This window comes from Phalacrocorax carbo, chromosome 3 (assembly GCF_963921805.1).
Source record: "Phalacrocorax carbo chromosome 3, bPhaCar2.1, whole genome shotgun sequence".
Lineage (NCBI taxonomy): Eukaryota > Metazoa > Chordata > Aves > Suliformes > Phalacrocoracidae > Phalacrocorax > Phalacrocorax carbo.
In genome coordinates this window covers 127,401,997-127,424,837 of record NC_087515.1, presented here as the reverse complement: position 1 = coordinate 127,424,837, position 22,841 = coordinate 127,401,997, and the positions used below count along the sequence as shown (strand labels likewise).

At 47.6% G+C, this 22,841-nt stretch overlaps 1 protein-coding gene across 5 annotated transcripts in view; it reads left to right on the top strand.

The window, feature by feature from the left end:
* Positions 1 to 22,841, top strand: part of EXTL3 (exostosin like glycosyltransferase 3) — a 141,097-nt gene that overhangs the window by 18,293 nt on the left and 99,963 nt on the right. For all 5 annotated transcript variants that reach the window (XM_064448305.1, XM_064448301.1, XM_064448304.1 and 2 more), the window contains exon 2: positions 4,192 to 4,267. The gene's annotated coding sequence lies outside the window, so the exon portion shown is untranslated. The remainder of the gene's footprint in view (positions 1 to 4,191; positions 4,268 to 22,841) is intronic.

Sequence of the window (22,841 nt, the reverse complement as noted above, 5' to 3'; positions counted from 1 at the left end):
TCTCTGTAATGAAGGCAGAAAACAGACAAATATGGGCATCAGAGGAACACCTTAACTGCAAGGTGCGGTGAGATCCTAGTGCAAGAGAGCGGTGAAAAAGCCTAGTGTTGGGGTGTTTTTCCAAGCTGTGCTCAACCAAACGCTGAGATGCCTTAGATACAAAAGTGTTCATTGCAACTTTTGCCTACAGGCAGTGGTGAAAGGAGTTTCTTTTCCTTAGAAAGAAGGGTAGAGGGGCTGGTGAGAGTGTGTGTTCATCAGGAGCAAGCAGGAGTTACTCCTCCTCCCTCTTACTGACTTCTGTAGTATCTGCGACATGCACAGGCATGTGTGGTGCAAGAGAATGGGGACAAGATGCAGCCCTGCAGTAGCTAAATCCTGTCACAGCTTTGTATGGATTGGTATCACCTGAAATTTTCTAGGTCATGTGCACCATTAAAATGATTTCCATGTCTGTGTTTGGAGAATCTGCTGTGCCTATTTTCATTTATACCCATGTGACTGGTCCAGGGCCATATACTAAAGAATATAACTGCTTTCTTTTTCTTTTTTTTTCTTATTGGTGTCTATATCTAATAAGAATGCAGACTGGAGCTCTTTAATGGGGCAATAAGTCATTCCTGCCTCTCCTCCTTTTAAGACAAAACCACCTCACACACTGGCTTCTTTTTGTGTGGACTTCTGCTTTGCATTTCTACACATTCATCATAGCATGAAGCCTCTCACAAAAGGCAGTAAGAAAAGACTGCTGAACAGACTGTTTTAGTGTGCATAAACCTGAACTCTTGCAAAGGGAAAACCCTGAGCTTTAGCGGGGGAAGTCACAGGCTGTGTGCGAGTGTGTGTGATGATAGAAAGTGTTTTCGAGAGAGAGAAAAAATAACAAATACGGTGCTGAGTAAGTTTAGCATCGTCTTGAATTGTACAGCTAAGAACAGGAGCCATTAGGAAGCAGTTTGCACGGGGAAATATTTTCAATATTGTTTGTTCCCTTTGCAAAATCACAAAATCTAAGTGGTTGTTGGAAGTTTCTGCCACCCAAAGGAAAATCTTTATACTGCTGGCACCGAACTTCTTGGTGAAGTCGGCCGGGGGGCGTGTGGCACGGCTGGGCACTGCTGCATGGATACGCTATTTCTGATTTTGACCGTTTTGGTTCTGGGAGGAAATAGCTTTGTGACAGGAACAGCTCTGGTCTGCAAGCACATTGCTGCGCACGCTGCTGCAGCAAATGTGCCGTGGTTGTGGTTTGACAGCTGAAGTCAGAAAACAACTGCTAAATCAGATTATGCTTGCACATGGTGGCTGGGTGTGAAATCCCGGGTGGCTGAGTGGCACCGTCACCGATGCACTGCTGTGCGGTTGCACGACGTGTTTTCTGGAGCTGTAGAGTCGTCTCCCTGAGTTGCCACGCTCGTTTGCATCCCGGCGCTGCCGCTCCTGCCAGGACATCTGTTCGCTGTGAACCGCCTTGCTGAAATACCCGAATCGGGGCAGGGGAAAGAAGAGATGTGCTTGTTTTGGAAGGGCTTCTTCCTTTTTTCACTGCTCAGAGGTTGATCTGGCACGTGGTTGGTGTGGTGACAAGCTCTAAGTGGGACTCCAGTCTCCTTTTGCTAGAGAAGACCCACCATGTGGCTACGCACCGAGACTTGCTTCACTGGGCTTGTAGAGGAAGAGGAGGAGGAGAGGGAAGCCTTAGCAATTCCAAGTTGTTATTGAGGATTGAAAGCCAGAGTTTTGGTGTATAAAACAATGGACTTGTAATTGTTTAATCACAAAGTATGTCAGAACAGCTGAAAAAGAAGTTGATGAGTTGTCTGAAATGCCGGCCCATGTGAAAAGGTGCTGAGGGAAGGTAGTCCAGGTTGTATTTTTTAACTGAATGACCTCTTCAAATGGGCAAACCCTACTAATCGGATGTAGCAGCGCCTTGCATAAGAGGTGCTTTATTTACAGGTCACTCATAGACATCGAGGCGCAATGATATATTATTTAACTAGAGATATCCAAAGAAGCGAGCCAGGTGCCTGCTGGGCTGCGTTGTCTCTCTGCTTCCCAGCCTTGCATGGCCTCTTGCTGGCTAATTCACGAAATCCAGCCGTTTGCAGAAGCAGTCTCTCGGTTATTAATGTTAATTAGTGAGGTTCTGCTCTGTGAATATTCCTGTAGTATGCACTTCCAAAACATACAAAGTGCTAAGCTCTTCACCCGTGTAACGAGCGTGTATATAGCTATATTGTTAATTAGCTGCATCCCTCCGAGGATGTGTGCCCCTCTTGGGAATGGTAGTTTTGGTGTTTAGCTGCTGGTGGTAGTTAAGCAAGTCCCCTGCGAGACTCGCTTGCAGGCTTGTGCCGTAGTCGGGTTGTCAGACTTTTGGCCTTTGTTTTAATCATTAGTTTCTCCTCTGTGTATTCTACTTACTAAACAGTGCAGTCTCTAATATTAGTTATTTTCAGATTTGCCATTAGTGCCTTGTTTTAATCAGTGCCAAGAAAGCTCCTGACTTGATACACGCTCTAGGCAGGGGTCAGGATTTAAGTGTTCTTCAGAAAAGCTTTTATGCTATGAGAATGGTGCTCCTTGAACTGACAGCAGTTTTCTATCTCTGCCACCTAATAACCACTCTGTGATAACACCTTCTTTCTTCGACTTACGCAAACAACTTTGTTCTGAGGAGAAATTTCCCCCTGAAAATGTGGAAGTGCCGTTTCTTCTGCAAAGTCCAATTGGGGCCTTATTGCTCTGATTTAATATCCTTGCTGATGGAATGCTCCCGTTGTGTGTGGGTGTAACACCTCTGAGAGATATCTTCTCTCTACAACTTGGTAGAAAAGCTTCCCCCCACCCCGCCCCCACCTTGTTTTAACACCGAGGGCAATAGAATGGAGGACGATGATACTCTTTGCTGTATAGGGAAATAATAAGACTATAAATAAGAACCGAGCTATATATTTATGTACATTCAGGATGAAAAAGCAATGTGAGATCAGCGGGCCTTTCCAGAAGAGGAGGGTTGCTCTCAAATATGTGTGCTTTGTCCCTAGTTTTACGTTTTCAGTATCATCCAGGAAAACTCGTGGGTTTGCTGTTTGATTATAATTTGCATTTAGATTGGCAGCCTGAAGGGGAGTCGCTTGCAAGGGGAGATGGGGCTGTATGGCTCAAGTCTCTTGCAGATCTGGCTGGAAGTAATGGCATTTACATAAAAACCATTAGCTCTGTTATTGATAAACATGAAAGGCATCCATTTCATTTAATTTTCTGATGAGGAATCTTGAATAGAAGCATACAATAGCAGTGCAGCGGTAGCATTCCTGCCCCCCATCCCTATTTACTGACCTCTTGTTGTTCTAAGGGCAGGTTTTGATGGGGATTTTATCGGTATGGAGATGTGGAGTTTTTTTCTGTTCCTATTCACTGAAGTAGCCAGTTGCCTTGCTGCCTCGTAGGGAGTTATTTAATGCTCATCTAAAGAGGTGTCTCTATTAATTGAACAGGGATTTAATGTCTCCCTGAAGCATAACTGGTCTGTGTGTGATGTATACTAACATGTATGTCTAGCAACGGGCGTTCCTTTGTCTGCATCCCAGCGCCGTTCTATAGTTCTATGGGAAATCTTCTGCTTAATCTAAATGGGTTTAAGCAGAAGTTCAGTGGCTCCTTATTAAGGGGATAAAGTATGTTGAAACAACGAATCTAAAAAGGATTTCTTTAGTGCACACTAGGTCACATCCCATCTAACCCTTCAGAACTGTGTCTTGATAAAGTAGTTTTTGTGGCCAGTGAGGAAAAATGTCTCCCTGGGTAACACTTCTGAGCACATGTGGGATGGTGCATTGGCATCAGCATGTGCCAGAGAGCTGCAATTCACCGTCTCTGTAGGAACTGGTTTTGTGTAGCTATTGCTGGTACTCTTACAGAAACATCTTTCTTTACTCTTGGGTTGGGTCAGATCTGACCATCCTGAGAATCTCCAGAGGCAGCTGGTGCCATAGTTGTTTTCAAACATTGCAGCATTTGCTTGAGAGACTTTGCTGTGAGCTTTGCAAGCTCTTTTGGTGCTTGACCTCAGTGTTGAGGGTGTGTGTCTGTCTGTTTTGCATTGCTTAACTGGCCTACTTGATATTTTTAATTTTTTTTTTTGGTCACTTTTTCTGTATTTACAACTTCTTTCCTTTCTAATAGGCTCCAGACAAATGAGTAGACGGTTGGGTACAGAAGAGGGACAGATTCCAGTTTTTCCAGTTGATCACCTTGTACTGTGAGTACCATAATATTTTAAGAATAAGATTTTCTGCAGTGCCTAGTGTTGGCTTCACATGGACTTCACTGGGGAGCAGCATTAAGTCTGCATGCTTGGACAGTGTTGTCCTAGAAATACAAGCTCCCTTGGCTTAACTCTCGTTTTGAGGGAAGCAGATGTTGTCGGCTCCAGCTCCTTTTATGTGAAGTGGTAAATTTTATTTGTATTCCACTTCCAGTAGCTTGCATGCTTCAGCAGAGCAGAGAACTGATGCAGTTATGTCTTGCACCTGCTCAAGGCTGTGGGGAATCAACCCTAAAGGTGTTGCCGCATAATTTAGCAATGTGTCACGTGTGGCTTCCCATGCTGCAGAGCTGAGGAGGCTCAAGGGTCACGAGAGCGAAGGTTCACCTCCTCTGTTCCAGCCTTGTCAGAAGTGTTGAACTCAGCGAGAAGGGTGGATGAGGGACCTGCCATGGCACATGTAGGTGTTACTCATAAAGGTGTGCGGTGAAATCAGGCAAATGAGGCTTGGCTGGACTTGTGGGCTGGAAAGGATAAGCAAAAAGAACTGGAAAGTGTTTCCTCGTTCATGGTAAGGATGGCAGTTTTCTTTTCTGAAAGTAGAGGAGAAAATTGTTATTTCATGGGGAATTTTTACACATTAAAATATCTTGCATGCATGCTAATGGGCTGTAATAATGAGCCCATGCTTTATGAGGTGTCTACAAATATTTTAAACTTGCTACTGTGAGGGACTTAATAGTGCTGGTTAATTGGAACATCTTGGCCCATCTGCTGCAGTGGCATAGCCAGACTGAAATAGTTAACTGCCTACTGTAGGCACCCGCAAGCTGGGAGGACACTTTACTTCTGGGAGGAAAATGCAGGCGCAGACATGGCAGGTGAGTGTGGGAGCTGCACTGATTGCCTGAGACCACAGCACAATTAAGTTTATTGTAGCAGCAGGCGACTCCCCTAAGGATAACACGGGATGATGAATTTTAAAACTGAGGGTTAATGAAATAATACACTTTGAGAGTGGAGTGTGTCAGCAAGTTGGTTTAAATACATCTTGGGAGCAGAGAATGCCTGCACTTTTTGTGGAAGAAGGGGAAAAAGAGGCTTACTTATTTGTGGCTTCCTAACTTCTCCTATATCTGACCAGCATAGCGTGACACACGGGATGTCCTTGGTTCAGATGTTCTATTCCTCCTTACTACAGCATTGATTTAGCTCGTTATACTCCTGGATTCAGAGTGGTCTTTCTACCCTACTTTTGTTACATGCCAAACGCAGCGGGAGCTCTCTTCTCAGCTGGTACGCAGCTACTGTAACGAACGCGATGGTGCATAATAAAACTGGAAGTAGCAGAGAGGTCGTATGAAGAACAAATGATGCCGTTATTGATGACTGGTGCCATCGTGCCATGGTCTTAATTGACAGATCTAATCCCAATGTGTCTTTAGAGTCAGATCTGCTGACTTCAGTAGCTAAAATAAGTCGATACCATTGAATTCTTTCTCCTTGCATATCTTAAGTAGAATGTAGTAAGTTGCAGCCTGACAGCTGTGCAATCCGCCGAAGGCCACAGGGCTGCATAGGCTTCCCCGAGGGCATAATTTGGCCTGTAGAACATTTATTGCGGCTGGTGTTTTGTGTAGCAGACTCAGCGTTGACCTTCAGAAGCTGTTATGCCCTTGTGGGCCCGGTGGCTGGAAGAATGAACACAGGAGACAAGGATTTCAGGTTTGGAGTCCTTTTGTAGGGCAGAAGAGTGTGATTAAAGCAAGAAGACTGCGTGCAGGAATTTAGGTCAGTAGGAGATAGCTCAGCGAAGGGCTGTTCTTGGCAGAGAGCTGAACAGAGAGGTGCTAGAAACATGGTCTGTCTATGATTGCCATGGAAAAGAATGGGAAAATAATGTGTTTCAAGGGAGTCCTTAACAAGTTGTTCTTATGCAAGACTGCCGCTGTGGCACTAAATATCTAAATAACTGGGCTGCGGCTAGAATAGAAAAATGTTTTCAGAAGACTCATCTTCAAGCCTCACCTGAGGCTTCCTGGCTTGGCAGCAAAGCTGGGTGTCGCGGGAGGCTGTATTGCAGGTCCCTTCCTATGAGGATGTGGCATCATCCGTAGGAACATGAGCGTAGGTCTGATGCTTCCTGTGCAAGCGCCGGGCTTAGCCGTGTGCGTGCTTCTGCGGTCTCTGTCTCCTCACAACCGCAATTAAGAAGGCGAAGCGAGAGCAGTTAGTTTGGTATTGCAAGGAGGATTTGCGCTGCCTGTATCTCCTGCCTGCAGCCCTCCTGAGGCGCACTGGGCAGCGGGGAAGATGAATTCCTGCTTCTTGCTGCTGCTGTTATCAGAAGAGGCCGTATACTCTTGCCTGCTTTATTAAAAACTCAGAACGTGGCAAACAAACACCTGAGCTGTGGGAGGTCAGAGGTCTGTCCCGTCTCCAGCAGTGGTCGGAAGAAATGGCCTTCATCTCACATCAATTTATTTAGCTCTTATTTGAACCCACATGTGCTTTTGGCCTCTGTCCATTTCAAAGTTAAACTATAACTTTGTGTGATGAACCACCTCCCTTTGGTAACGGAACCTGCTGCCAGCTAGTTTACTGTAATAAGCTCCTGTTTAGGGAATTGTTGTTTGCACATTTGCCAGTGCCATGCTGGTTTGGGTTCTGGAGATCCCTACCGTGTCCCCTGCCAGAGGTCTCTTTTCCAGACTAAAAAGTCATAATTAATTCAACTGTCCTTACAGGAGATGCTCCATGTCTTTTACCATCTTCACTACTTTTCTGTCCTCTTTCTTTCTGAGAGTAACTTTTGGTCATGGTGCACGTCTGTTTTTTCTCCTCTTGAATGTTCTTACAGTCTACTTATTAGAAGCTTGAAAGAACCATTAGGTTTCTGAGGGCCTGTCCTTTTGCTTCAGTTCTCTGTATTTATAACCCCGGAAAAGAAACTAGGAATTTTGTATGCTCCACATAATGAGCCACAGACTTACTTTTTTCTAAAAAGCAGAAGTTTATGTGTCTAATCTAAAGACTCTATCAGAAGAGCTATGAATAAACCTGATACATTCCAGTGCACTGAGTCACTAGAACAATATAGGATTTAACAAGGAGCCCTGGCCACACATTGTACGGCTTTGTGCTAAAGCTGTCAGCCAGGATATGAGATGTATCTTTGTATCCTGCAGCAGTTCCATGAAACTAAATGGCTGCTGGTGTGCACTGCATCTTCTAAACGGGGACAAGAAACACCCTGGATGTTAAACCTTCTCTCCATTGGTCAAGAGGGGAGATGATATCAAAAGAGAGAATTAGTCTTATTTATGTAAATATAAATCAGTGTCATCAAACAGGTACTGGTTCTGCCAGGGAAGGGCACTCCTCTCTATCCCCTGTGCTTTGCTTAAGTGATATTTATTTTATTAGTGCTGTGGCTTCCAAAAAATAGTCTTGGAATACAAGGTGATTAAATTCTTCACATCTAGGGTTGTAGTCACAGGTCAGCAGCGATGGTCTGCAGACTGAGATGCCTGGGGCTGTGGCAAATCTGTGGTTTCATATATCTGCCCTGACTCATATCCCTGGCTTTTTGTGCTGGCCTAAGGTGAATCATGGCTCCCACAAGGGTGTTAAAGTCCTGCCCTCTGGGCAGCCTGGGAAACCTGGCTGCTCCTCAGCACTGAGTCATTGCTCCATGGATTATCCAGAGCAGTTTTTCCTTGTGTTGAGGCTTATCTTCTAAGTCCCAGGGCATCCTCCCCACGCCTCCCAGCTCCATGGCTATTTCTGCCACTGGGCTTTTCTTCTTTCCTCTCTGCCACCTTCCTCAGCGCTTCCTTCCTGTTTTTAAAACCAAAGAATGAAGTCATTCAGGCTTGTCTGTGCTCTGCTCATGGTTTTCGTTCGGAGAAGCCAGAGGACCTGGCTTCTGTCTACCTCAGCCAACCCCTTGTTTCAAGGGGCCCATCTTGATCACTGTTAGGGTATGGGTAGGGTATAGTGGCCACTTCTGCCATACCGATACCATGCCAAAACCCCAGCAGCCAGAGGCTGATGCCAGCTCTGGTCTGTGCTGGTCTGTGGTATCACGGTACCATCAATTAGACCTGCAGATGTGTACAGACCAAGTCCTCACAGCAGTTTTCTCCCAAAGCAGCCGGTATTGCTGCTGTGTCCAGGACAGGATGTCAACAAGTGTGCAATGAAATCATTGTACAGATTTGTCCAGACACAGGTAACAAAACACCAGCTCCCTAAAGCCTCACCTGGCCTGCCAAGATGTGTCACCCTGGGGACACCGAGCTGCCTCACACAGCCACATGGTCCTGAATCCAAGCTGCGGAGTCCCCGTGGACAGGGGAAACATGGCACGAGGGGGAGGAGGAAGGGAGAGAAAAACACCCAGAAACCATAGGTTGATGTGGGGTTTATCACTGGCCAGGGTGTCCCAGCCCCTGCTTGTTCAAAGTGAAGGACTATTGGTGGGAGGTTTTTTCATTCTTTCCTTGCCTTCTTTGTATATAATATTTATGGTTCTTTCTCATTCTTCTTTCTACGTGTGCTTATGTGAAGTTGCACACAGCTAGCTTGCCAGCCCACAGACAGCCTACTGTAACGATTTTGGGAGTAGTTGAGCAAGATAGTAAAGTGAGAGCAATTTTCTTATCTGGTTGGGATAAGAACAGCCAAATTGGCTGTTTCTCCTGTTGGGGTCTGTTATTTTTGGCCGGGCAGTCCTTAGAGGGTGTAAATTTGCCAGACATCGATCTCTCTGAAAGAGGGATCAACTCTTCCTGGACAGCACTGCAACACTGCATCTATTTTATTTATATTTTAATTTTATTTTTTTCAGTACGTTGACTGAATAATATAGCCAGAGTGGAAAGAGCTTGTAAAATGCTGAGTTAATGTGTTGGACTTTTGCTCTGCCCAGGAAAATCTCTTGTGATGGAGAGACTCCATGTAGAGGAAAACTCGTGTGTTAGTTTGGAGCGAGGGAAGGTTTTGGAGACCTTGCTGGGACCCAGTGACGCTTGGGAAGTGGTATGCTATAAATGGGGAGCTCCAAGAAGCCAGCTAGCACCATCACCCAGGGGACTTTTTCATTTAATACAGCCATTGAAATTGAGACTTGAGGCTGCATGGGACAATGCTGTAATGGTAAAGCTGTAACAGGCTGCCTTTGTGGCAGAATTACAAAGCTGGCAGTATGTGCTGAAATGCTCCTGCTTGCTAAGCCTGTAATATCAGTTCGGGTTCTGCTCTCCTCCCTTTCCCTCCAGGAACTGGTTCATATTTGGGTAGAATAAGTCACTGTTTGTGTGTTTATTTCTTTTCTGCTTACGGTTCTTCTTGAATCACATGGTGGGTTAGATGAAGAGTGCTCAAGTGAGGCTAAAACCATCATGTTGTGTGCGAGATTCTCCATAATGTGTTAGTGCAGGTCTGCAACTCTCCACTCCTCTTGTTCTCTTGGTTTTACTATTTTTTTTCCAGTATTAAATAACAAAGCTCAGCTGTCCCCTGTTGGGCTGTGGCTCCATCTCCCCTGCTGTTCTCCTCCAGGCTGTTTCTTGGGTTCATTCCTGAACTGCTCCTGGGAGGGTACCTGGGCAGATTCCCTAGCTGTATTTTTCATGCTTTCTCTGCTACAGGGACATGGCTCTAGACTGGTTTCTTTCTGCTTCTCTGTCTTGTGCCCCCATCCAAAAAGGAGGGGGGAGATTCTGACCATTCCTGTTCAGGAATATCATGCAGGGCTTCCTCCTGAAGCAGGGATAAACATTTACTGACAGAAGCAGCAGAGATAAATAGGCAGAGAGTTACTGAATTTGTAGCTGCAATTTTTGGGTGAGGTAGTGGATCATCAGACTTCTCACACGTTTGCTGCAAGGGACCATTTTCTGCCAGCCTTTTCTTCGTACTTATCTACAGGCATGGTTTGTGGGAACTTCTCGCTGAACACGTGTTCTCTGCTCTAGAGATAACAGCGGCTGATCAGAAACCATGTCCCCTAGAGGCCAGGTAGCCTGCTGGGGCGGTTTTCCAGAGCTATTTACAGAATGAGTTAGAAGTAGAGCTGGATAATGCCAGCCTGGAGAACTGTGGGGTGAACATGGGATCTTCCCTGCAAAATAAAGGATACCTTGGCTCTACCCTGCATCCTGGTCAAGCAAATAAGTCCGAATTCAAATTACATCTGGCTTTGCCAAAAAGATGTTGCATGTGGATGATAGATCACCTTGGAAGCTGGATGGAGGCCAACAAATTGAGCCTGCAGCAGATGCCTCCTTGTAGTAAGACAAACCTCCTTGGATCGGGCCTGATGGATCCTTTCGCTTTGCTCGTTTTCTTCCGCCAAGCACCCCAGGTACTGTAGCAGTGCTGTGGGATGGTTCAGGAGGTGCTTCAGCTCCTGAAGAGCGTGTCTGTGCCACCAAAGGGTAAGAGGGCTTGGTGTCGCGGGAATTGTCAGCTTCCGGGTAATTTGTAAAGCAAAGGCCTTGACCGTTTACGGTCATTAAAAGATTCTGTCATAAGAATGGGGTTAGTAACCCTGGGGACTGGCTGGATTTCAGTTTGCTTTAAGAGCTTCTGGTTTCCCTCAGTGTCTCGTGAGTGCAATATCATTCATTTAACCAAAAACTGGTACAGGGAGCCTGCTCTGTTAGGAGTGATTTGAGTGCATCTGGACTTTGGCACCTAGGAAGGGAGAGGTGTTGGAGACTACTGCAAAGTACAAAGACTGAGAACGTGAACATGAGCCAGCAGTGTGCCCAGGTGGCCAAGGAGGCCACCAGCCCCCGGGCTTGTGTCAGCACTGGGGTGGCCAGCAGGAGCCGGGCAGGGATGGGGCCGCTGTGCTCGGCCCTGGGGAGGCCTCACCTCGAATGCTGGGCTCAGGTTTGGGCCCCTCGGGACAAGAAGGGCCTTGAGGGGCTGGAGCGTGTCCAGAGAAGGGCAGCGGGGCTGGGGCACAAGTGTGGAGCACAAGTGTGCTGGGGGGCGGCTGAGGGGGCTGGGGGGGTTTAGCCTGGAGAAGAGGGGGCTGAGGGGAGCCCTTCTCGCTCTCTGCAGCTGCCTGAGAGGGGCTGGAGTGAGGGGGGGGCTGGTCTCTGCTCCCAAGTCACCAGTGACAGGACGAGAGGAACCGGCCCCAGGCTGCGTCAGGGGAGGGTTAGGTTGGGTGTGAGGGAAAATGCCTTCCCTGCCAGAGGGGTCAGGCCCTGGCACAGGCTGCCCCGAGAGGTGGGGGAGTCACCGTCCCTGGGGGGGTTCAAACACCGTGCAGCCGTGGCACTTGGGGCCATGGTTTAGGAGGCCTGGGGGCATTGGGTTAACAGTTGGACTTGATGATCCTAGAGGTCTTTTCTAACCTATATTATTCCATGATTCTATGAACAGATTAAAATTTGTTGTACGAAAACGTTGCAGTAAGTTTTTACTATAACAGAGCTATTTCAAAGTGTTTAAAAAAATGTATTAAAGGGACTGTCCAGGAGGTTTGCGTTACTATAGTAATGACTGGGAAGTAGGGAACAATGTTTGCCAGTAGCACAAATTTTCTTCTGTGAGTAAAATCTATGCACAGCTGGACATAAACACTTGCTAGATAGCCTCAGACTTGAGAAAAGATTGGCTAGTGAAACTTCAGTTTGGATAAAAGTGCATTAGCTCACATTGTCAGATGAAGCTTTTTCTATACTGAAGGTTCACGTGGTAGTTTGGAGAGAGGCCCCTGGGAACGATTGTGGGAAGCACAAGTGAAAACCTCCTTGCTTTTGTGTGAGCAAGGAAGTTTCCAGTGCAACTCGATCGCAGAAAGCCCTGGTATGAAAAGGATTTACTTTGTGGAATTGTTCTGTCATCACTCAGCAGGATAATTGACTTCTGATTGGGAAGAAAACATAGCTGAACGTTCACGTTTGAAGTTATAAAGTCCTCTTCAAAAGGCAGAGCTCTTAAACAGCAACTGCTCTGACAAGAACAGGATGCTTGTGACTCCATTATGCTGGTATTGATATAACAGCTGTTGTTGTTTAAACAACTTGTTTCTCCCTCCTTCACACTCCTCCTTCCTCCTGTTGCAGATCAGAGGAAGAGTGGGAATCAGCGTTGTTGCTTTCCCATAAATAATAACAAGGTTATTTAAATTTTTCACTTCCGGAAATGATTTTCTCACGTGCTTCCTGTACTTGCTGAGTCTCAGACCTGCTGCTGTCTGTTTAGCTAGTGATGCTGATGGTTGGAGGATACTTCTTTCACAGAATCCCAGACTGGTGGGGGTTGGAAGGGCCCTCTGGAGCTCACCCCGTCCCACCCCCTGCTGGAGCAGGCACCCCCAGAGCAGGGGCACAGGGCCGCGTCCAGGCGGGGGGTGAATGTCTCCAGGGAAGGGACCCCACAGCCTCTCTGGGCAGCCTGTGCCCCTGCTCTGGCACACGCACAGGGAAGGGGTTTGTCCTCGTGTTCAGGTGGAACTTCCCGTGTTCCAGCTTGTGCCCGTGGCCCCTTGGCCTGGCGTTGGGCACCACTGAAAAGAGCCCGGCCCCATCCCCCTGACACCCACCCTTCAGATATTTATAAGCACTGATGAGATCCCCCCTCAGCCTTCTCTTCTCCAGGCTGAGCAGACCCAGGTCTCTCAGCCTTTCCTCACGAGGGAGATGCTCCAGCCCCTGATCCCCTTGGCAGCTCTGCGCTGGCCTTGCTCCAGCAGTTCCCTGCCCTTCTTGCACTGGGGGGCCCAGAACTGGCCTCAGCCCCGCAGCTGTGGCCTCACTGGGGCAGAGCAGAGGGGGAGGAGAACCTCCCTTGCCCTGCTGGCCACACGCCTTTTCATGCATCCCAGGACACCATTGGCCAAGCACATTTCTTACAGACTTTTCTTCTGTTATGACCTTGGAAGTCACACATAAGCTAAAAGTAAGCCAAGATTTGTACCTCCCACAGGCAGCAGGAAGGCTGATGTGGAAGTCATGGGCATCTCACTGTGAAGATGATGTTTAAAATTTTAGAAAAGGAAACCTTGGTCCAGAGTAGTGAGCAGGGGGTGCTGCTTACCTCGCAGGGAAGGTTCCCAGGCAGAACAGGTTTCACTTCTGCCTCTATGAGCAGGCTTCAGCTTGGACCCGTGTTAGCACTGCAGAAAAACTTATCTGAAGACTTGAATCTTTGTTTGTAATCTATGAAGAGTCAGATTGTTGTTCTGCATATTAGTATTTATGCTGTTGAAAAGAGAGGGGGAAGGTTCTCAAGGCTGGTGCAAAGTCAGTTTGGATCTGGACTGAGTTGAGAGGTGTTGCACTGTGCTTCAGCCTTCCGTACGAGTGTCCGGTGGTGGCTGCTGCTCTGGACAGTGTAGGGCTTACGGGCTCTAGTTCAGGTCTTATAAAGCAGTTCCTATGAAAGCATTTTCAGAAGAGAGATTTAAGCTGGGAGGGGTGGAAGGTGAATGCATTGCTGCACTGGAACTGCCCTTAAGGAAAGGAGGATGCACTTCTTCCCTTTCCCCTCCCATGTTTTGTATGGGGCTGCCTGGGTCCTCTGCTTTATCCTGCTGGTCCAGCTGCTGCCTTTCCTTGTGGACAGATTTAATGTCCTTTTAATTCTGCCTAGAGTCCTCACCGCGAGGCATCGCAGAGCTGATGCCTTCAAGGAGGAAAGGAAGCCTCAGTAGGTCTATAGGGAGCTAATTTATACAGATACTCCTGGGTTTGCTAGTCAAGTGTGTGTTTGTTTCTATATGCTTTTGCCTCTGAGATCTTATTGTACGGTGAGATGAAGTGTCAGTCTGCTGCTGTCTGCAGGACTGTGACCACACAGTTCATGGTTTCACATCTTTAGCAGCAAGGGGAGGGAGAACTGACAAAATACTTGGGCTGAAATTGGATGTTTTAGCCTGTCTGGTTGAAGTTGGGTTTTGTTGTTCTTTCTGAGTTATGGATTCTTTCAACCTTGAACCTTTAGACTAAAGCACTTTTTAATAATTATTATTAGTTTATTTTATCAGTAGTACTAGCAGAAGATTAGAAGTTGTGTGGGAAAAGAGGGGTCTCACCCTTGCCAGCCCTAATGGGAGATATCACTGGCACGTTACTGTCCGATGTTGGATTTTATTTCAGTACAGTAAAAAAAAAAAATCTTAAATATTTATGGAAGTAAAGTGTGTGTTACAGCTGCATTTTTTTAAAGCCATGATTAGAAAGAAGAAAAAAACTGGGACAGAAATTGGCTACTTGCTATTGAACACTGAGCTTTGCCTAATAGCCCAAATCACAAGTTTTATGTCTGCCATGAGCACAGCTCAAGTCTCCAGAAACATCTTAAAATGGAGTGCGGCTTGAATGGGAAAGCTTTTAAAAAGTCTGTTGGAAATCCCAAATCAGCAGGGGGTAGATAGAAATATCAACAGGAGAAAACAACATGTCTTCTGCCTGCACAGCCTGGAGTTTGTTTTCAGAGAGTTTTTCCCTTTTCTAGAAAAGGTGGAAATGCGGAGAGTGACTTAGAAGTGAGTGGTGAGACCTGATGCTATTGCTGGGTCGCCTGGTAGGGTGTTTTAGTTTTTTTGGTTTTGGGGTTTTTTTCTTTTATTGCTTAAAAGGAGGCCCCTAGTTTTTTTCCTCAGGTTCATTTTATTCAGAGTAAGTGTTCCCATTAGATCGTGCGTGAAAGGATACTGGATGCTGAGATGGATAATAAGGGAGTAAGCTGAGAGAGGCATAATTTATAACATGTGAAGTGATTCTCTTCATAGCGCTAATGAGCGGTGACCCAAGCACAGGTAAATTGTCTGTAGGTTTTTATTCCCCTTTCCTCCTAAACCTATGATCATTTCCCTCCCTGGGCAACCTGTCCTTCACCACCATTAGCTTTGCCTCAGTTTTTGTCTATATTCAAAAGTTGAACCACTTTACCTGCAATTGATCTGTGCTCCTGTAGGGTGGAAAGCGCTATGGTGACATAAAAGCATTTATAATAGAATGGCTCATTCTTGTGTTGGGAGAGGAATAATGGATGTGAGATACAGCTTTATAGTTATAAAGCTATCTAAATTTAGAGAGTGCATTGTAGCTGAACTGATGTAATGTCAAGCTGGTGTGTGAGGAAAGGTTTTGCTCCCAGCATTGTGCTCCCACTGATCTTTTTGTGCTGATACGCATCTGATTCCTTCCTTCTCAGTACAGGTAGTTTCCTTCCAGCTTAACTCCCTGAATCAGCTCGCTGTGGATCCAGGCTTGGTAGCAGGGGAAGAGATCTCTCTTTTCAGCAGCAACAGGCCATTAGATCAGCTGAGCGACAGTGCGAAACCACATCCAAATTGAAGTCTTCCGTGCCAGTAGCGCGTGTTGGTATTTGAAAGGTATTTGCAGTTGTTCTGCTTTCTCCCCTGCGATAAGTGATGTGTGGGGCGGCCATCGTAAAAGCAGCGCTTTCGTATTACTTTGTTTTGCCGAATTAAGTTACTTCTCCTGGAAATAGCTGTGTTTCCTTACAGCTGCCTTGCTTCAAAATAAGTGCAGAGAATTGTGGGCAGATCATTTATATGGCATATGCTCTGTGATGTTCTGTGTGTTATGCCCAACTTGAAAAAATAATTAAAAAAAAAAAAAAGTTTGCTGTTTCTTGCTGGATGTTGTTGGATACTTAATGGAGCTTGTTGGCAGTAAAGCGCTCCCTCCCTGGGGGTCTTTCCAGAGTCATTAGACTCGGTGAAGGATGATCTGGAAGAGTCTGCCATGTAAGAAACTGCCGCTTCTCTGAAGTGTGGAACATTTTCTGGACACAGGAGCTGCAAAAGGGGCCTTGTCAGTCATCCCTGGGCAGCTGCAGGGTGACAACAGAGGTGTGCTTGGGATGCTGAAGGGAGGGCAGAAAAGTTACAATCTCTGTAAATATGTAATACAGATAATATACAGGGGGAAAAAAATCCTTTAACTTGAAGGACAGTGATCTCCAAACGGAAGATGATATTATGAGGCCACAAATAAAGACCGACTGAGAATTAAAAGGTTTTCGGTCGTGAGATATGCAGCTTTAAAATAGTAGTTTGGGTGGAAAAAGAGGGTGAGTTCAGCCATTTGGGCTCTTCTTGAAACAAATTGATTCTTTTCAGAGAAGGCTTTGGGTTGGTGACTGTAGCAGGTTGTACTTGATGCCAAGCTGTCCTGAGCTTGTTTATACTCACTGTCAAGACTCAAGGCTACCGAGTAATGCTTGCTTTGTGTGATAGATGTGTGTGCTGTTTGCCTCCCAAGAGGGCAGGGGGGGCTGTGTGTGGGGTGTGGGGTTATTGATCTGTAGAAGGCCATGAGGACAGCCTGCAAGGTGGCCTCTGCAAAGGGACGTGGTGTAAATATTGTGCTGCTCTTCTGCTCAGTTGGGACTTTCTTCTGAAAAGCATAAGCTTCCAGATGTTAATATGATGGTATTTTTAATGCTGTATTTTGAGGGAGAGACTTTTACTAAATATAACCTTGGGCAAAGTTTAAAACAAACAAACAAACAAAGTGAAATGGGAAGCGATAAAGAGTTGGCAGTCATACAGCTATGGATTTGTGTGGGAAGGCCAAAAATATGCTCTGTCTCTTATCGTAAAGAACGAAATAACAAGGCCTGTCCTCTGCCAGGTGCTTCCACAGGCAGGAGAGCACCCACTGCTTGCTGCAGTCCTCCTGCAACCTTGAGTCCTGAGCGTCAAACTTCGCCTTGAGGTTTAGAAGAGGAGGGCTTGTCAGATGGCAAAACACCCTGTGCATTGGCAGGTTGGGGTGTGGCTGGGAATTTGGGGCTGGCCCCTGCAAATTTCCAGCCTCTGTCATCCCCGCGGGCAGAGCTGCCCCAGCCTCCCATCCTCTCCCTGTGCTGGGTACAGGCATCAGGTCCTTGGTTACGCCTCCTCTCAGCTGGTACCGTTCAGCTGCTGCCCTGCTGTGCAGATGTGTGCCGTGTTGGAGGGCGCTGCTCTCTGCTGTGTCCTCAAAAGGCTGTAGAAATCCAAAACCAGTCCAAAAACTAGGAACACTTTGTTGGAAAGACCCCAGAGCGGCAGCCAGGAAAGGTCAGTGCAGCTGCCTTGCATTGCAGTGTGCGTTAAAACGCAGCGACATTTCTCATCTGGAATTGCCTCGATTCAAAGTTGTCATCAAGATGAAGTGTACTGCAAATACATACATTTCTGTGGGAATTGCTCTGAATGCAATGGACACCTTAATAATGACTCAATATCTGCCTCGCTGTGTGCAGTCTTAATTTAACTAGAAGCCAAGGGCATTGATGGAATTCCGAGCCAAAAAACTTTGACTCTATCTATCACTAAAAACCAACGCATGCAGTTGAGGTACATTAGTTTAACCCCTGTATTACCACCATCCTGCGAGAGCAGGTTGGAGAAGCAGCTCCAAGATAGATGGCAAAGGAAGCAAGCTCCTGCGCGGGAAGAGCCTGGACGGGATCTGGCACGTGGGGCTGGGTGGAGCGAGCGGTCTGGGCTCCCTTTGGGTCCTGCCTCCCTGCAAAGGGTTGGAGAGGGGGTAACTAAATTCAGCAGCAAACATCTGCTGGCCCTACCCCAAATGTTTCTGATGTATCCTGGCTGTGCCAGGTTGCAACAGCATGTGTAATACTGGAATTGCACAACCAGCTACCTGGTTCCCTGGCTACGTTTCAGGTTTTCCTGGCTCTTTGGAACTGCCTCTGCCTTGCAGTAGCAAAGAGAAGATGGTGGCCAGCTGTGTGGGGCAGTGACAAAGCTGACTTAGTGGTGGCCCCAGTATGCTGCGGCATACAGCAGCCTGGTTTGCAAGCCACACCTTGCAGCTCCTACAGAGAGTTGCTACGACCACGCAAGCTCGCAGGAAAGCTGCTTGAGGTGCTGGATTAGTGTAGGGAAACCTTTCCGTCTTCTGCATTTGGTCTGAATGCTGCTTGCACACGTGGATGGTCTCCTGACTTGCTGAGCACAGTGGCCAGATGGTGGTGAAACCTGTCCTGTGCCATGTGGGGCATGGTGTTACATTATAAACATACAGGGAAGATAAACTTTATATATATATATATAAACCATATTACACTATGTGTAACTAGTGTCTGCCATTGGGTATCTGAGCTCTCCAGAAGGAACGCTGTCCGACAGCATTTCTGGTGGATGGTGATATCTGAATAAGGTGACCACATGAAGAGGTGGGTTTTTAAGCCAGGCAGGCTGGCCCAGGTGGCCAGTGGAGAGGGGTCAGAGAGCAGCTGCAGATGTGCTAGACAACTTGAAAATGTCCTCACCTCTGCTGTTGTAGGAAAACATAACCTGGATGACATTGAATTTGAGTAAAATAGCACCTAGAGCATGAGACTAGATGATTTGAATGGCAGTTTGTATCCCCAAACTCTAACTTCCTTGATAGTTCCTGTAGGTTGAAGGATGCTTTAACTCATTGCGCTCACTGCGTATGAAACCGATGGACCTGTAATTGCTGCTGAACTGGTGTGTCCAAGGGACCTGCAACAGATTCAGCTGCATGTAGGCACCTGATTTTGCTCTCCCAAGTGAGGGACCCGTGTCCAGCTGCAGGGCAGTAGACATCACTCAACACCTGACTGGTGGAGGAAGAGATAATGCCCCTCATCTCTGCAGAGATCCGACTTCCTCGTACAGCAGCGTAAGGCAGAAGGGGTCTTTGTCAATGTCGTGGTTTAGCGGCAGCTCAGCCCCACACAGTCGCTCGCTCACTCCCCACCGGTAGATGGGGGAGAGAATCAGGAGGGTAACGCTCGTGGGTTGGGATAAGAACAGTTTAATAATTAAAATTTAAAGAAAACAACAGTAGAAATGCAATGTAAAGGGGAACAACGAGAATTAAAAGAAAACAACAGTAGAAATGCAATGTAAAGGAGAACAACGAGAGGCGCAAAGCCCCGGGGGGGGGGGGGGTGGGGGGGAAGGGAGGGGAGAGGGGGAACGAACCGCCGGAACAAACTGCCCGCGCCGCAGCCGCGCGCCGCCCGCCGACCCGACGCCGCGCCGCCTCCGTGCTCCCTGCCACTGCCCCCCACCTCAATATATTGGTCATGGTGTCACATGGTATGGAATGAACCTACCATTGGCCAGTCGGGGTCAGCCGCCCCCACCATGGCCCTGCCCCTCCCAGCCCCCCCCCCGCCACGCGGCAGAGCGCGGGAAGCTGGAAAGGTAGCCGACCCCCACAGTGAGGAGAATTAACCCCTTCTCAGCCAAAACCAGCACATTCTCCACCCCTTATTCCATACCATTTACACCATGCCCAGGTCCCATATGCTGCAATACAACCATACCAACCACCACCCCTCCCCTTCCCATCCTTTAACATAATACACAGACATCATTCCCTTAGTTCATGGACCTTCCCTGTACAATGTCCATTAAAAATGTCCATTGAGTTCATCCAGTCCATGACTCTGGGCTCCATCTGTTGTATCAGTCTTTCCGGGTGGGAGAGATGGTGTGTGGCGTTGGGTCGCTGCATACCGAGTCAGTCATCGTTCCATCACTGCTGCACGGCTTGTTTCATAGTTGATCTTCCATAGGTTGGGAGGCTCGTACTCTGATATCATTGGTACAACACAGAGGTGACACACAGTATTATATAGCAGTTCACATTGTGCCATTCAGTTCATTGACTGTTTTCACCCAAAATCAAATCCCCTTGAGGCACACATCGGATTTCTCCATCCTCCCGCATCACCCACCAAGTGCACCCAGGTCCTCGAGCAAAAGCAATCCCACGAATGGGTTTGCCTTTGCCGGAGGCAGGAAGAACCCAGACTGTTTTGCCCAGCATACTTTTTGTGTGCACTACAGGGACTCTATCCCCTTCCACAGTACGTAAGGATTCTGACTGGGCAGGGCCAGCTCGGTTGGCAGATCCCCTCGTGTTGACTAACCACGTGGCTTTTGCTAAATGTGTATCCCAGTGCTTGAATGTTCCACCCCCCATTGCTCTCAGTGTAGTTTTTAACAGTCCATTGTACCGTTCAATTTTCCCAGAGGCTGGTGCGTGATAGGGGATGTGATACACCCACTCAATGCCATGCTCTTTGGCCCAGATGTCTATGAGGCTATTTCGGAAATGAGTCCCGTTGTCTGACTCAATTCTCTCTGGGGTGCCATGTCGCCACAGGACTTGTTTCTCAAGGCCCAGGATAGTGTTCCGGGCAGTGGCGTGGGGGACAGGATATGTTTCCAGCCAGCCAGTCGTTGTTTCTACCATTGTAAGCACATGGCGCTTGCCTTGGCGGGTCTGTGGGAGTGTGATATAGTCAATTTGCCAGGCCTCCCCATATTTATATTTCAGCCATCGTCCCCCATACCACAGAGGCTTTACCCGCTTCGCTTGCTTGATTGCAGCGCATGTGTCACATTCGTGGATAACCTGTGCAATAATATCCATGGTCAAGTCCACCCCTCGATCACGAGCCCACCTGTATGTTGCATCTCTCCCTTGATGACCTGAGGTGTCATGGGCCCACCGAGCTAGAAATAGTTCACCCTTATGCTGCCAGTCCAGATCCACCTCAGCCACTTCAATCTTGGCAGCCTGATCCACCTGCTGGTTGTTCCGATGTTCTTCAGTGGCCCGACTCTTGGGAACGTGAGCATCCACATGACGTACCTTTACAACCAGGTTCTCTACCCGGGCAGCAATATCTTGCCACAGTGCGGCAGCCCAGATGGGTTTGCCTCTGCGCTGCCAGTTGCTTTGCTTCCATTGCTGCAGCCAGCCCCACAAGGCATTTGCCACCATCCAGGAGTCAGTATAGAGATAGAGCACTGGCCACTTTTCCCGTTCAGCGATGTCTAAGGCCAGCTGGATGGCCTTTACCTCTGCAAACTGGCTCGATTCACCTTCTCCTTCAGCAGTTTCTGCTACTTGTCGTGTAGGACTCCATACAGCAGCCTTCCATCTCCGGTGCTTTCCCACAAGGCGACAGGACCCATCAGTGAACAGGGCGTATTGCTTCTCATTTTCTGGCAGTTGGTTATACAGTGGGGCTTCTTCAGCACGTGTCACCTCCTCCTCTGGTGATAATCCAAAATCTTTGCCTTCTGGCCAGTCCATAATCACTTCCAAGATTCCTGGGCGACTGGGGTTTCCTACTCGAGCCCGCTGGGTAATCAGTGCAACCCATTTACTCCATGTAGCATCAGTTGCATGGTGTGTAGAGGGGATGTTTCCTTTGAACATCCAGCCCAGCACTGGCAGTCGGGGTGCCAGGAGCAACTGTGCTTCAGTACCAACCACTTCTGAAGCAGCTCGAACCCCTTCATATGCTGCCAATATCTCTTTTTCAGTTGGAGTATAGCGGGCTTCGGACCCTCTGTATCCCCGACTCCAAAACCCTAGGGGTCGACCCCGGGTCTCCCCTGGTGCTTTCTGCCAGAGGCTCCAGGTAGGGCCATTCTCCCCGGCTGCAGTGTAGAGCACATTTTTTACATCTTGTCCTGCCCGGACTGGCCCAAGAGCTACTGCATGGACTATTTCTCGTTTAATCTGTTCAAAGGCTTGTCGTTGCTCAGGGCCCCATTTGAAATCATTCTTTTTCCGGGTCACTTGATAGAGAGGGCTTACAATCAGACTGTAATTTGGAATATGCATTCTCCAAAAACCCACAACGCCCAAGAAAGCTTGTGTTTCCTTTTTGCTGGTTGGTGGAGACATGGCTGCTATTTTGTTGATCACATCCATTGGAATATGACGACGACCATCTTGCCATTTGATTCCTAAGAACTGGATTTCTCGTGCAGGTCCCTTCACCTTACTTTGTTTTATGGCAAAACCAGCTTTCAGAAGGATTTGGACTATTTTCTCTCCTTTCTCAAAAACTTCTTCCGCTGTGCTGCCCCACACAATGATGTCATCAATGTACTGAAGGTGTTCTGGAGCTTCTCCCTGTTCCAGTACAGTCTGAATCAGTCCATGGCAAATGGTAGGACTGTGTTTCCACCCCTGGGGCAGTCGATTCCAGGTATACTGGACGCCCCTCCATGTGAAAGCAAACTGTGGCCTGCACTCTGCTGCCAGAGGGATTGAGAAGAATGCATTAGCAATATCAATTGTGGCATACCACTTGGCCGCCTTTGACTCCAGTTCGTATTGAAGTTCTAGCATGTCTGGCACAGCAGCACTCAACGGTGGAGTGACTTCATTCAGGCCACGATAGTCTACTGTTAGTCTCCACTCTCCATTAGACTTCCGGACTGGCCATATGGGACTGTTAAAGGGTGAGTGGGTCTTACTGATGACTCCTTGGCTCCTCAGTTGGTGAATGAGTTTATGGATGGGGATCAGAGAGTCTCTGTTGGTGCGATATTGCCGCCGGTGCACTGTTGTGGTGGCGATTGGCACCTGTTGTTCTTTGACCTTCAGCAACCCCACCACAGAAGGGTCCTTTGAGAGACCAGGCAAGGTAGACAGCTGTTCAGTTTCCTCCGTCTCCAAGGCAGCTACACCAAAAGCCCATTTGTAACCTTTTGGGTCCTTGAAATACCCTTTCCTGAGGTAGTCTATGCCAAGGATGCACGGAGCCTCTGGGC